Source organism: Gavialis gangeticus, unplaced genomic scaffold (assembly GCF_001723915.1).
Source record: "Gavialis gangeticus isolate Ggan-Ray unplaced genomic scaffold, GavGan_comp1, whole genome shotgun sequence".
Taxonomy (NCBI): domain Eukaryota; kingdom Metazoa; phylum Chordata; order Crocodylia; family Gavialidae; genus Gavialis; species Gavialis gangeticus.
Window position 1 is genome coordinate 105,959,836 of NW_017729025.1, and position 14,413 is coordinate 105,974,248.

Sequence of the window (14,413 nt, forward strand, 5' to 3'; positions counted from 1 at the left end):
GTAGCCCAGGTGACCTGCCTATGCTATGGACCCAAGATCAGGTTGTGCAGTCTGGGTTTAAATGTCTCCATAGGAGGTGAGCCAACACAATGCAGCCCAATGCTGCACCACATGTCCAAATTAGGGGACAATACAATGTAACCCCAAAGAAGATCAGCATTAAACATGGAACATCTTTGTGACTTGTTTGCCAAACATGTGGCATGATGCAGTTTACATTGGGATTAACTCATTAATCATGACAAACTTAACATCTGCTGAGGGCCTAACATTTTGTTCTGTCTGCTAATATACATACATATAAATAAGGCAATAATTGTTCACCATATAATTGGTCAAAGGTTACCAAAGGGAAGAGAGGTACCCAATCAAATACACTGCTTTGACAAAATATTCTACACATCCTGCTCCCTGAAATGAGTAATTTTAATTTCCCTGATTTATGTTTTTTCTTTCTGGGGAATCGGAGGGGGAAAGTTCTTTTGTTTTTGCAGTGGTTTGGGTAACTGTGCATACACTTTTAGAAACTGTAGGTCCTTTCTCTTTTGTTATTAGTTTTTGAGACCAGATTGAGCAGGTTCAGTGGGACAACTACAAAATTCCACCACAAACCTGTGAAGGGCAAAAGATCCAATATAGTCAGAGAAGAGTTAGGCCCACAGCTATGACCAACAAATTTTCAGTTACCTCACATATACACAGTGTCTTATATTTTCATGAAGCAATTGTTTGAGAAACAATGGAAACTTTTTTTTAAAGCTTAAGAATTCAAGGACTGAGTTGGATGAATTAAGATCATCCTAAAGAAAAAGTAGTAAAGCTCAAGAGCTATTAACAAGTATTTTTTCTTTGGAGAATGTTCATGTAAGATAGTGTTTCTATCAACACCTATCCCAATATTTGTTTATCCACCATGCAGAGTCTCCAGTAGATGATACTTCCATACAATCTTCTTCACTGCCACATTTTTTCATTTGTTATTCTTTAGTACAATATGTCTATCTTAATATTGCAATTTTTTTAATGCAGACACAATATCCGTCTCTGATAACGCAACTGGCTAATGGATTCTGCAAGAAAAATGTGTATAAAATGTCAACAAGTGATAAATACTGGAAATATTCAAAGGGACAGTCTCAGAGTCCTGATATACATCAGTTAATATCTCCCACTGGATATGAAAGGCCATTACTTTTAGGAAATCAGGCTATCTGTGTGTGTTCAATTGACAACACCACCTTGGCAATTTAGTTCTCACTTTGAATGGGTTCTAATTTTTCCCCATTACAAGTGTGAAATGTGAGTCTGAATCAGACTGAATAAGATATTTTTGCTGAAGAGCACAGTTCATCTTACAGGTACATCTTCTTCCTTTTGTGCTGTATATGGGCACATCACTCTTGGCCTCAGGGACAGGAACAAACTAGTAACTGACAGATTGGTTCAGGAATAAATAAGATCTGTTTCCTCTCAAAACCATGATGCCTGTCCACAGTATCAAGCTACTTACATACCTGCCCACCCACTTGGGTTTTATACTAGATAATAATTATTTTACTTAAAATTGAAGTAGGACACAAGGAAAGAAGGAAGATGTAGTATTTTTCTTTTTGGTATCTATTGCTGAAATGTCTTTTTTCCCCCAAAATGATCCAATTAGTTCTAGCCTATCCATGATGCAAAGTCCTATAACATTGGCATATAATATTCACAAGCACAAATACAGACTGAAGAATGATTAGCTACTGAAGTACTGCAAGAAAGGACCTGGGGGTTACAGTGGACCATAAAGTGAATATGAGCCTATAGTGTACTCTTGTTGCAATAAAAGGGCCAATAACATACTGGGCGGTAATAAAAAGAATGTCACTTGCAAATCAAGGGAAGTTATTTTCATATTGTATGTGGCACTGGTGAAGCTTCCCCTGACATTTTAATTATGCCCCCTCCCCTTTAAGAAACATGTGGATAGATTAGAAAGAATTCAGAAAATAGCAACAAACATTTTATGAAAGGACTGGGCAACATGACTTGTGAGGATAGACTGAAAGAATATGGATTAACATATTTACTCAAATTTAAGATTTTTTTCCCTTCCTTTCTAATAAATATGGGGAGAAAATCCATCATCTTAGATTTGCGTACAACGTGGGGGTGGGGGGCAGGCAGTTGCTGACTCTGGGCCAGTCAGACCCACAGCATCTTCTTGCCCCACCTTCATGCGCCCTCTGCAGGTTCTACCCCCTCTTCCCATCTCTGCCCCTTCCTCCCCTTAATGTAAGACATAGCTTGGCTCTGGCTTGGGCTGGATTCCTTCCTAGGCATGGAGTATAGGGAAATTTCCACATGCTGAACTCCATAGCCTGGAAAGGAATGGAGCCTAAGTGTCTGATAGTAAGTGCAGGGAGGGAAGAGGCAGAGGCTGTGGGAAGTGGGTGGAAAAGAAGAAATTGTGGGGAGGGGAGAAGGGCAGAGATTGTAGGGAGAGGGTAGAGAATATGGGGAGCTGGAGAGAGACAAATGGCAGGGTAGCAGGAAGACTACATAGGAAAGAAAGGGCGGGGGGGCAGAGGTTAAGGGAGTTACTCAACACGCCCAGCCAGTGCTTTCCCTGCTGTAGCAGTGGGAAGGCAGTGAACTTAAATCAACCCTCCAATAATTGGAATTGATACCTGAAAATCATAACGAATGTATACATTTTCTATATATGCAATCTAGTTATTAGGGAATTTTCCTAAATTTATGGTCATCTTAGACTTGAGTAAATGCAGTATTTAGTCTGGACAAGACACAGGGACATTGGCAACAGTCTTCAAATACCTGAAGGATGATTAAGAATGGAGACTATTCTCTGTGGAGTCAGGGGTCTGGACAACAACACTGATTTTAAATTGCAGCAAAGGAAATTTAGCTTGAATATTAAGAACTTTCTCACTACAAGGGTGGTTAAGGATTGGAACAGGCACAACCTGAGAGGTTATGAAATCTCCGTCCATGAATGTTTTTAGGGGTCCTGCTACATGTTTAAATTAAAGCTGAACAAAAGCCATCTATAGAGTTGTTACATATTTCCAAGCACTGAATTTATAGTTGGTTGGCTCTTTTTATAGGTGGATAGTCATTTTTATCATGTGATAATTACTTTGTACATGTGGCCATTCTAAATTTATTGCACAATTAACCAGTTAATTGTGTGATAATTGCTTTGCACATACGGCTGGTCTAAATGTATTGTGTGATTAACCAATTAACTGCATAATATATAAGGTGTAGGAGGGGCCTAAAAGCAGGTTAGACAAACACTTAACTGGGATGGTTTAGTCAGGGACGATCCAGCATTGACTAGTGGGTTGGACTAGATAACCTCCTGAGGTCTTTTCTAACCCTATTACTCTATCATCTGTTCTCTGTGCCTATCAGACACAAGAAGAGTAGTCTTAGATTTCAGCAAGGAAAATTTAGGGTGGATATTAGAAAGTACTTTCTCACTGTGAGGGGTGGTTTAGCATTGGAGCAGGTGCTACCCACAGAGATTGTGGAATCTCTAGCCTTGGATGTTTCTTAGAGCAAGTTATTCAAACACCTGGATGTTTTAGTCAGGGATGATCCTACCTTCATCAGAGGTTTAGACTAGATTACCTCCTGAGATCCTTTCCAGCCCTAGTTTTCTATGATTTTTTCGCATGTTTGATATTATAAGTTCTGAAGAAGGAGTTTTAAAGTAGCAGCTTAAGACACATTCTATTATGGTGCTCAGGTATTTGTTTGATTCTACAATGATTATATGAATTGTTTCAAACCCGTCTCCCTATTATATCAAGTCAGCATGTATTAATCTATTAAATCACCTCATACTACTGAAAGCCATGTAAACTTTCTGTCTGTGAGTTAAAAATAATACTTTCCTGTCTTCATTACTTCCCCCCCCCCTTAGTCACTTCAAAGCAACAAAGCTGTTATTCCCCTTGGAAACAGAACATAGCCTCTTTATGAACAATAACAAATGGTCGATAGCATCCAAAGTTAAAGGAGATTAGCTCGGGGTTGGAGTTTTCTTTCATAGCCGGAGGTGCTGGGAAGGAGTGTGGGAGGTAGAAAGGAAGGGAAAGAATGGGACTTGCAGAACATTACAATTCCCATTGCTAAAGTGTCTTGCTTTCAACCATGATTAGGATAGTAAGCTCCAAAAGAAGCTTTTAATTAGATCAACAGCCTGTGAACTATGGGAAAACAGTGAACAGCAGTGCCTGGCAAGTTTAAAATACAACATAGGGCTCTCAAGCAAGAGGAAAAAAAATCTTCTTTAAAAATTCTAACAATTACAGTGAAAGAAGAATATTTTTTAGCTGTTATGTGAATCTAATAGTCTCAAACTTTTTTAAAGCAACATTCAGTGATGTTAAAGATATAAATGGAATTTTTCCCCAGACATACTGAACTTGTGAGCTAAAGGATAAAGGCTGAGAGGTTGGAATAGCAGAGGTTTTCAATAGCAGGGTTGTATGTCTGCTGGACATTATGACACAGCATGAAATGATGGGTGCCTCCAGCTGTATCAGCCCAGTTAATACCACCAGATCTCTCAAGCCCAGCAGCATTAGACTGAGTCAGTTGAATAAAACCCCAAAAGTGTAACTGAAAGTGATGCTGCTGATTCAGACAGTGATTAGCTAAGTCAGTCCTGATCCAGTTCCCAAGTTCCCTAGCATGATGCTTGGCAGAACTGTTGTTTGGAATAAGGCCATGTTTTTATGAGTTGTGCAGCTAGTGTCCTCACAAACCACATTCCTTAAATACCCCCTGGAACATTTATTCCAATGAAGATGTGTATAGTTAATTTGTATTTAATTGGCCCCATGTGGGACCTTCATCTCTCCCACTGTACATAACTCTAGGATAGGTTACCTTTAAAGCCAATTCCCATTGCTCTGTGAATTAGTTCTTAATGAGTGTGTATAAGCATGATAGGAATGAAGTGTTAAAGGGAACTGTTGAAGCAGGAAGAGGAAGTAATGAGCAACCCTGCAAAGTCCTGCTATTGTGATGCTGGACTGAAAATCCAAGGGACCTTGTGGGCCGAAGGAAGAGGAAGTTCCAGAGAACTGTGCTCTAGCACCCCTCCACTCCTCGCCTTCTGGCCTGAGCCACAGCCGGCATGTGGCTGCATTTCCTGAATCAAAGATAAATGTGTGTCCAGTTGTTTCTCAGTTTAATCTTTGTAGGTTAGACTAACCTGCAAAGACTGAATCGATTCAGCCTCAGGCTTTTTGACTGTCTGTACTTAGCCATAGTGCACATGCTTTTATACTTTAAGCTAAATTCCCACCCGAGTCACTGTAAATCCTACAGGAAGAGGACACAAAAAGTCCAGCTCATGAATAGCATGAGAGCTGAAATGTTTTGGATCTTCTTCCCTGTAACAAACATAATTTTCAAGAACTGCTTGAATGGGTTGAGTTGATATATTTGATACTTGGGGATTCTTTAAAACTGAGGTCAAGATTAAATAGACATGCTTTCTACTTTTTGAAGGTTTTCTTTAGTTTCTGAAGTGATTTATAGCACTTCAGAGTAAATACACCCTAGTGCCAGTGCTTTATGTTTTTGGAAATAATGGATTTGTCAAAGTCCTTCTATCTGTACCTTCATGGGGTGGAGAAGTGGAGGGCAGGTGTCAGGTTCACAATGTTTATACTAGCACAATACAAGTAACTAGGTATCGCATAGTGTTACTAGTAAGTCCCTGAATTTATGACTTTAGTTAAATAAAATTCCTTAATGCTAGCTGACCTGGTACATTGTCTGTTCAATGGCAGAGAGAAAAAGGAATAGAGTTCTTACTAATTTATTCTTTTGTAGGTTTTTTGGCCATTTGTTTGATTTATTCTATAAAGTATGATTATTGTATTTATCTTACAAAAATATTTTCACAATAAGCATTTTTTGTTTTGTTATCACAAAAACAATCACACAGAAATGTGTCTTTGTAGAACAACTGTCATGTAAGATTTCAAAGATATCACTATGGTTTGCACTACGGGTACAATATTAGGACAGTAGACAGAGAATTTAGATCCATTTGCTCTTAGTACATAGCCCCTGGGCATTTGAGCTAAAGGAAAAACTCCTTTAGCTAACACCAGCATAGAAGCTACAACATAGAGTCAAGCAATTCTGTTTTTTTCCAGCAGAGGATAATATTTTACATAATATAACACTGCAGCACAGTGGTTTTCAACCTGTGGTCTGTGGATGCTGTAGGGTTTGCAGACTATGACTAAGGTGTGCAAAAGGTGACTATGATCAATCAAAAGTGTGTCAACACCTCCACTTACAATTCAAAGGGATCTGTGCCTCTGTTTGAAATTTCCAAAAGGATACGCACCTTCATTCAATTTTTTTATAGGTGTCTACAAATGAAAAAAGGCTGAACGCCACTGCTGTGGCATACTCACTGTTCAGACCTTTAGGTGTTGGGACAAAAATATGCCATCACTCAGATAAGAATGATTGATTCTTAGCCCAGCATTTTGCTATGTCTCTGCCAGTAGCATAACTAAGGAGGGTCTACCAGAACAGCTGCCCTAGATACCAACTTAGTAGGACAGTGGGGGCAGACAAAAAACCCAGCAACCAAACAATCATGCGGGTGGTATAGCAGCAACCAAAAGTCACCACTTCCCCTGTATATAGTAGTTACCCCAGGCTTCTGGCTATGCTGTTATGCCTCTGGTCCCTATACCCCAGTGGTTTAACAGCTCCAGTCAGATGCCTTTCAAGTAAATGATCTGTAAAATGCAAATGGTGCTTGAAGAAAGAAAAAAGAAATAATATCAAAGGTTTGGAATTACCTCAGAATTCCAATGAGGAACCTGGTTTCTAAACAGTAACCAGGTTCTCTTTTGGCTTCAGACAAGTAAAAGAAAAGATTTGAATAACTGATTCATTCAAATCTCTTGAAGCAGGAGAGATATTTAAAGGACGACCATCAAAAGTGAAATATTTTACCAAGTAAAGAAATTAGTACTATATGTGCTGTACTAGCCCACCCATGAAGGATATTCGGTGCAGAAATAAGTCTAAATCAACCTCTTAAAAATACTGTCAGATAACTGAATTCTTTTTTTTATTCCTGTGATTACCAAATAAATCAAATAAACCTTGTATTTAACAATACTTAGCACTGTCACATGAATACTATACTTACAACCTGCTCAAATTTTGTATTTGCGCATATATGAAAATAGATCCTCACTGAGGTTCCATCACCACTAACACACATTACATTTAAGTTGCAATTTACAGGTTAATCACACTTTAAATAGTAAATTCAAAGTATGATAATACAGTAAACAAGGCACAAAGTCATTCCACATATGATGTGTGACAACTTTGCGGTTTGTTTGTATCATGGCTTAAACTGAACATGTTGCAAGTTGGGGCTGGCTAACAATAGGTCCCAACACTCAGCTGAGTATCAGGATCCAGAATAGGGCAACCCCTAATAGGGCTAGAGGCAGAACCAATTCCTGGACACCAAACCCTTGCCTGATCCCTGGAGGCAGATGGTGGGAAGTATGTCTATATCAGTGGGTACCTGATGCACATATGGTTTTCTTTGCCATTTCTGGCTTCTGGGAACTCCAGGTCCAAGGAACCTCTCCCTGATCCATGATCCTAAAATCACATGTCCTCCCATGCACTTGTGGCATGGCAAGGGGGACAACTGTTGGAAGTGCAGATCACATCACATCACACCTTTATAAGAACATGCATGAGCAGACCAATTGACAGTTGTGTAGCAGTACAGCTAGATATCTGCCCGAATTGAAATAGTTTAGTGTATAACTTACTCTAAATCAAATGTTGGTATTTTAGGTTAAAATCAATCCTGATTCTGATAAACCTTTGTTTTTTACTGTAAAAAGCTAAAATAAAAAACAACATTTGCAAAATTAAACCATGGGCTCTGGGTTTAATCAAAATATATCAAACAAAAGTCAGCAGCTTAGTAAGAAGGTGACTACCTTAAGCTCTCTTAATTGGCCCCCAAATCAGACAGATGACTGTTCTCCATGCCTGAAATAGCAGCTGACATGGGGTAATAGCTTTACTTATTAAGAGTCTAGGCTTCATGTAGAGGTATAATGAATGATTAATAAGTATTTTGTTAAGTAGCAGGAGGTATTCATAACAGAAGGAGAACTGGAGTTTGTGTAACCTTCACAAAATGGTCTAATGTACAATACGAAACTGAGTGACATTACATTTAATCAAGAAAACAAGAAACATTTACACATAGTAAGGTTAGAAAAGCCCCACTAATGTTATGGTGACAAGATCATCTCATGTGACTGGTATAATATAGGTCATTATCTTCCATGCAGTTAGGACTGTATTAAGTCCTATCTTATATTTGAGTAAATCGTATCTTGAAGAAAAGTATCCAGTCTTGACTGAAAGATTTCAAGGGGTAGAAAGACTACAATTTCCTTTGAAAGTCTGTCCCAATGGTTAATTATCTTTACTGTTAATTTTTACTTGAATTTGTTTGGCTTTAAAAATCAGCTTCTGCTCCTTGTTATGCCTTCCTCTTCTAGGTAAAAAAATGAGGCATTCCATCATTGAGACAGTATGAATTAATGAACAAACTTATCCTGCAGGAACAGTGATTATTACTCAACAGTTACTTAGAGGTCTTGATTAATATTTCATGACTATTATATACACCACAGAAACTAGGGGAGAACCAATGATAAAATGAAACATATCATATACCTTTAGCTAAATCCTAGACCAGTAATTCTCAACCAGGATAGTAGATACCCTGGGGTGCCACAAAATCCTTTGAAGGATTCCACACATGGGCAGATCTAGGATTTTGAAGAGGGGGTGCATGTGGGGTGGTGACTCAGCACATAACACAACACACATTTTTCTCCAATTAAGAGTAAACTCAAAGCTTTACTAAAAAGCTAGGGGCCTAGGGCTATATTATTCAGTTTAATATAGAAGCAAAAAAAGCATAAACTTATTGGAATGTACATTAATTTTATATATAAAATTGTATTTTATATATAATACACAACAAATACAATAAACAACAAACTAGGAAAAGTACTCAAAAGACTCTGCTTCATTAGTCCTGTAGTCATTAGAATTATATATATAAATATATATATATCTCTTTCAGATTCATAAGACGAAATCTAGCCTTTTTGAGTATATTGACAGTGCATCCAATACGTCACTGAAAGATATTTTCACACCTTAATTAATGTTTTCAGAGAGAGTTAAAACCAGTCTACAGGCCTGTGAAATAGGAGCTACATTATGAGGAACAGCTAAGAGACAGCAGAATTGCAGAAGGAAGAAATAGCTTGATTAGTGGAACATTCAGACTGTTCAGAAGGAGAAAGGGTTGTTACCACATGCAGAGAGAAAAGTTTAGAAGGAAGCAGGTAAATTATAATGAGCCATGAAGTCAGCTGATTCCCTCAGTGCTGCCTGAATACAACTATGCCCTCTATTATTATGGTTATTATTTTTGTAGAATGCCAATAATATACTTAGTGATGCACAGAAACATGCAACTGTGTTTATTTTATTTTATTACCTGTAAGTAGATAGGGGACATAGAGAGTGTATATATTGGGGGGCGGGGGGGAAGTCAATTGTAAAAAAATATTCAGTCTGAAAGTAAGTACTCTTAAAAAATACTAAGAATAGGTATGCACTGGTTAATGTGACTTACAAAAAGAAAAATCATAGTAACATATAACTGAACATGACAGCTACCAGTATGACTTACCCAGTGAATTTTGTAGGCTTTTATTTTCCTAAAAACTAGGAAATACAAGTAAATTGTGATCAAGGTACTCAACGTATCTTGCAGTTTTTTAAAATCTACAAATTGATATCAGTTTTCTCATATTTACTCATTATGCCAAATTAGCGAAAGCATTTACTTACAAGTATCTCTTCTTACTCCATTAATTTATCAATTATTTGAAAAGTATCAAAACCCTACTTGGAATTTGAACCCCATTATAATTGGGGTTTAGTTGTGTATGTTGCATAGTGCTGTTTTTCTGCTCTGCAACTATATACATTTTATTCCTGCTTTTATAAGGAGGGTTTGAAATATATTTCCAGGTATAGAATTTGTCAGGGAAAGCAAAAAGAAAACAGGGCGAGAAAGTTTTATTAAAATATGCTGAAGAACCACACAGCAGTTACCTGAAGTACTGTGCCAGGGAAGCAGGGACAGAAGGGTGGTAGAGGTAAGAGGAAAATTATGCAAGTTTTCTTGGGTGGATTTAAATTATTGTCATACTTTTGCACAAAGCACATCTGTGTTCTTCCTAATTAGGATCCAGGGTGAAATGTGAGCATTGCATTTCCTATTTGATTACCTCTGTTCCAGGGCAAAAACAAAGGTGTTGTCAACTCCAGTATTGTGCTGTACCAAGTAGCAAGAAAGTATTGATATACAGAAGCATCCAATAAAGCTGGATGGAAAATGATTCCTGTACCCCATGGAAAAACATCGAATTTTCAGTGAAAAATTGAACAATGAAATATTTTTGATGAAAACAGAAACATTAGGCTAAGTACAGTCAAAAGGCCTGAGACTGAATCAATTCAATCTTCACAGGTTGGTCTAAGATTGTAGATTGAACCAATGAGCAAGCAAAAAGACACTTACTTTTGCTTCTGGAAATGCAGCCATGGGGCTTCAGTGGCCCAGGTCAGAATCTGGGAAGCACGAAAGCATGCTCAACTGAAGCAGATAGCTTGGGCCAAGATTAGCCCACCCAGAAAGAGGAGGCTTGTGGGGATGCTGGGGGACTGAATTAACTTGAATCTGGAAGGGATCTGCGACAGAAGTTAAATAAACTGATTTAATCTAAATCAGTTAATTCTGATACTACATCCATCCAAGTTTATCTTAAACCAGTTTTGGCCATTTTGGAAGTGGTTTATGTGCACTGAATTTTTGTTGTGTTAACAATTTGAACTGATTTCCAAACACTTATGCTGGTTTATGTGTAATTTCTGTCCCTAGCCTTAGAATCTGAAATGCTACTGCATGTCTCATAGGAATAAGAGAGTGCATTCCTGCTTCTTTTATAAGGAGTTTAGGTGCATATTTTGGCCAGCACCTACAACAAAACAACACAGTCTTACTTCCTGGGTACTCATATAGATGCAGTGCATTTTGAAAGATGAAGTCATATCAGGGAAAACAAATCCATAAAGCTCAGTTTTAACAAGAGGTGTAACCCTCATAAGACATCAATGAAGTATTAAATAACCAAAAGAAGCAAGCTCTTCAGCTCTTAGGGATTCCATTTTCTTTTAATGAAAAACCTACATTTATCAAAGACAAGTAGGTAATTCTGAAATATATATAGAGAGAGCCAAATGGTTTCAATGGAAAACTGTTGACTTGTTCTAGTTCATAATTCCCTTTCTGCTGTACTTTTTGTGTGTAATTATCAACCACTTTTATACTAACGGAAAGTAAACACAAGGGAATGAGGCATTATTGGGTTGTATATATTCTTAAATCTGAAATAATACTTGCAGAATATTGGTGCTGGTATTAGCTTAGCTCTATCCAGTATCCATTACAGATGGGCATGAGCCTCAACATTTGGATACAGATACATACTTCAATAATGTTCTGAGGCAAGTGGGTCACAGACATCTGCACAAAATGTGGATCTTGACTTTAATTACTCTACATTTCATACTGGATGTTCTGATTCAAAATTTGCTTCAGTCCCACCTCTAGAAAAACACACATATTGGAACAGGGTCAGCAGCCCTTTTCAGGATCTAAGTCAGATTCATTCAGTTCAGTCAGAGGTGGGTGAGCACACAGGAAGCAGGCACAAGGATCCAGTGTTTGCTACCACAAATTTTCCCTGCAGTGGCACAGGGAGCGTGTCTGCAGCTGGCACACTTCAGCACAGGGCTTCAGCAACAGTCACTTTCCCCTGCTGCCACAGTAATGAGTGCCAGCTGTGGCTGTGGACACTCTCCCTGTGCTGCCGTAGGGAATTATGGCAGCAGCAGCAGGTGCTTTCTCTGTGTAGCTGTGAAGGCAAAGAGGTGATGGCAGCTGGGTCATAGTGCTTGTGCCTAAGCACCTTGGACCTAAACTGTGTAAGTCCAGCTGCTGAATCCCTATGTCCATGGACTGGATCAAATGGCTCTGCTGGATGGATCCAGGCAACAAGCTACAGGTTGCCAACCCATTTTAGAACATAAGTGCCATAGTGGGCCAGACCAATGGCCCATCTAGCCCTGTCTCCAACAGTGACAGGAGTAGAGGCTTTAGAGCAGGGTTGGACAAAATATAGCCTGTGGGCCAGATCCAGCCCACCAGCTAATTGGATCTGGTCCATGGGCAGGTATCCACCAATTAATTGCATCTGTCCTGTGGCTGCCCCTGCTGCACTCTGCATGGGGCTGAGCACCACTTTCTTACACCCAGGGCATTGTGAGCTGCATTCCCAACTTTGCCTGCTGGAGGGCCCCAGCCCTGGCCAGTATGCACAGCTTCCCAGCAGGGCTGCTGCTGTTGCTGCTGCAGCCACCCAGGGAACTGCTTGGCTCCCTCTGCTTCTAGTGACAATGACTCCTATCCCTGCTGCAGTGCTGTGGGCAGCAGGCAGGGAGGGGAAGCTGTATCTGGGTGACTCCCACCCCAGTGCATAGCTTTTCAGTTTCAGCTCCTGGCCATCTTCCACCCACAGGCCCAGTACGATCAGTAGTGACCTGCGGAAGGCCGAGTGTGTGGAAGGTGGCTCCACCAGGAAACTGTGTGCAGTGGCTGGGGCTGGGGCTGGGGCTAGGCCAGGGATGGAGCTGGGGTGGGTGCATGCAGAAGCATGGGGCAGGCTGCCCTAAGTGGGAGCAGGTGGGGCTCAGCCCCATGCAGAGCACTAGCAACCAGCTGCGGGACAGAAAGGAGGGAACTGCACCTGCACCACACAGGCGAGCTTTGCTGCACACATCCCCTGCACCTCCCTCCACTCTCATCCACCCCCAGTGAGCTCCCAGGACCTAGCTGTCAAGCAGCCCCTCCCACACACACACACCAAACCCGGCCCACACACCTCCTCATACCCCCGCATACACCCCCTACACCACACATACACCCACCTCACAACCACACACTCCTTCACACACACTCCTACTCTCCCACACAATATACAAGAGTAAGATTTTATTTTGAACTATTATACAATCACCTCTTTATACACTACTCAAACACACAGGAATCAGGACAAAAATATTTTTTGAAATAAAATTAAAATGTTATAGAAGCTCTTTGATTTTTAGTGTATGATTTGTTTTGTATCTATACTTGGTTGAAATTATTTCTTCTGAAAGATATTATGTGTGCAGCCCTCAACTTGATTGCTTTTTCACTGTTCTCAGGGAGGCCTAACACCCCTGAAAACCCCACTGAAGGGGGGTTGAAGGTGATGGGGCAGGTTGTTAGAGGGGTTACAACCCCTCACTACCTGATAGTTTGTATCTGTGCATCATGGCTTGGGCAGAACTTCTGGGGCCCCAGAAGCAGGCTATGCACCATGAAGGTGGGCCCTGTGGACAGACTGTATTTCCCAGTCAAAGGGTGGACCTTCTGATGTCAGGAACCATGTGATTGGGACAGGGGATTCTGGAACCAACATGTCAGTGAGTGGAGCAAGATTTGGTGTCAGGTGGGTAGGCCTTCTTATGTCATGGGCCATGTGATAAGGTGGGACTTTCATTTCCAAGACTGCAATCCCCCCTCCCAAAAAGAGTACTTCCAGGGCAAGGAGTGGCAGGGAGGGGAGGACTGCCAGTTGCAATGGTCAGGACTTCCAGTCCCAAGAGGGCACCCATGGGTTGGGGCACCTGACAATGGGCAGGGTTTAGCAATTTAACAAGGGGTGAACCCTTGCAGCCCTCAACAGCTCACCAAAACTTATTAGGAAGACAGATCTAGAATCATCTATCCGCTGTCATACCCTCTCTGGCATCCAGCACCATTAGTTTAAAGATGCCAGAATCACACTATCGATGACCCATTTTTCAGAAGTGCAAAACACCTATACGTTAATGTGAGCTACAAATCTTAAAAGAAACCCCGATCAAACAAAAAAGGGGGACTTTTTCTTTTCTTTTCTTTGTTTGTATTCCTTTTTCTTTTTTTTCTTTTTGATGTTTTCCAATGATTACACAGAGACTTTGTTTTGATTTAATAGAAGAACTGTGAAAGTAAAACATTCACTATAAGTTTCAATTTTTACTCACCCTAAGGATACTGTTTCTTAACAAACAGTTTAAAGAGTGCACAGATTCTGCCAAGAAAAGTGTGAAGAAATTTTTTTAAAGGAAACCTGAGGAG

At 40.0% G+C, this 14,413-nt stretch overlaps 1 long non-coding RNA gene across 1 annotated transcript; it reads left to right on the forward strand.

Moving 5' to 3' along the window:
- Positions 1 to 3,221: 3,221 nt before the first annotated feature.
- Positions 3,222 to 12,319, forward strand: LOC109299489. The gene is made up of 3 exons (XR_002097889.1): positions 3,222 to 3,233; positions 8,017 to 8,019; positions 12,273 to 12,319. It is a non-coding gene; the product is annotated as an uncharacterized LOC109299489 (long non-coding RNA).
- Positions 12,320 to 14,413: the final 2,094 nt, after the last annotated feature.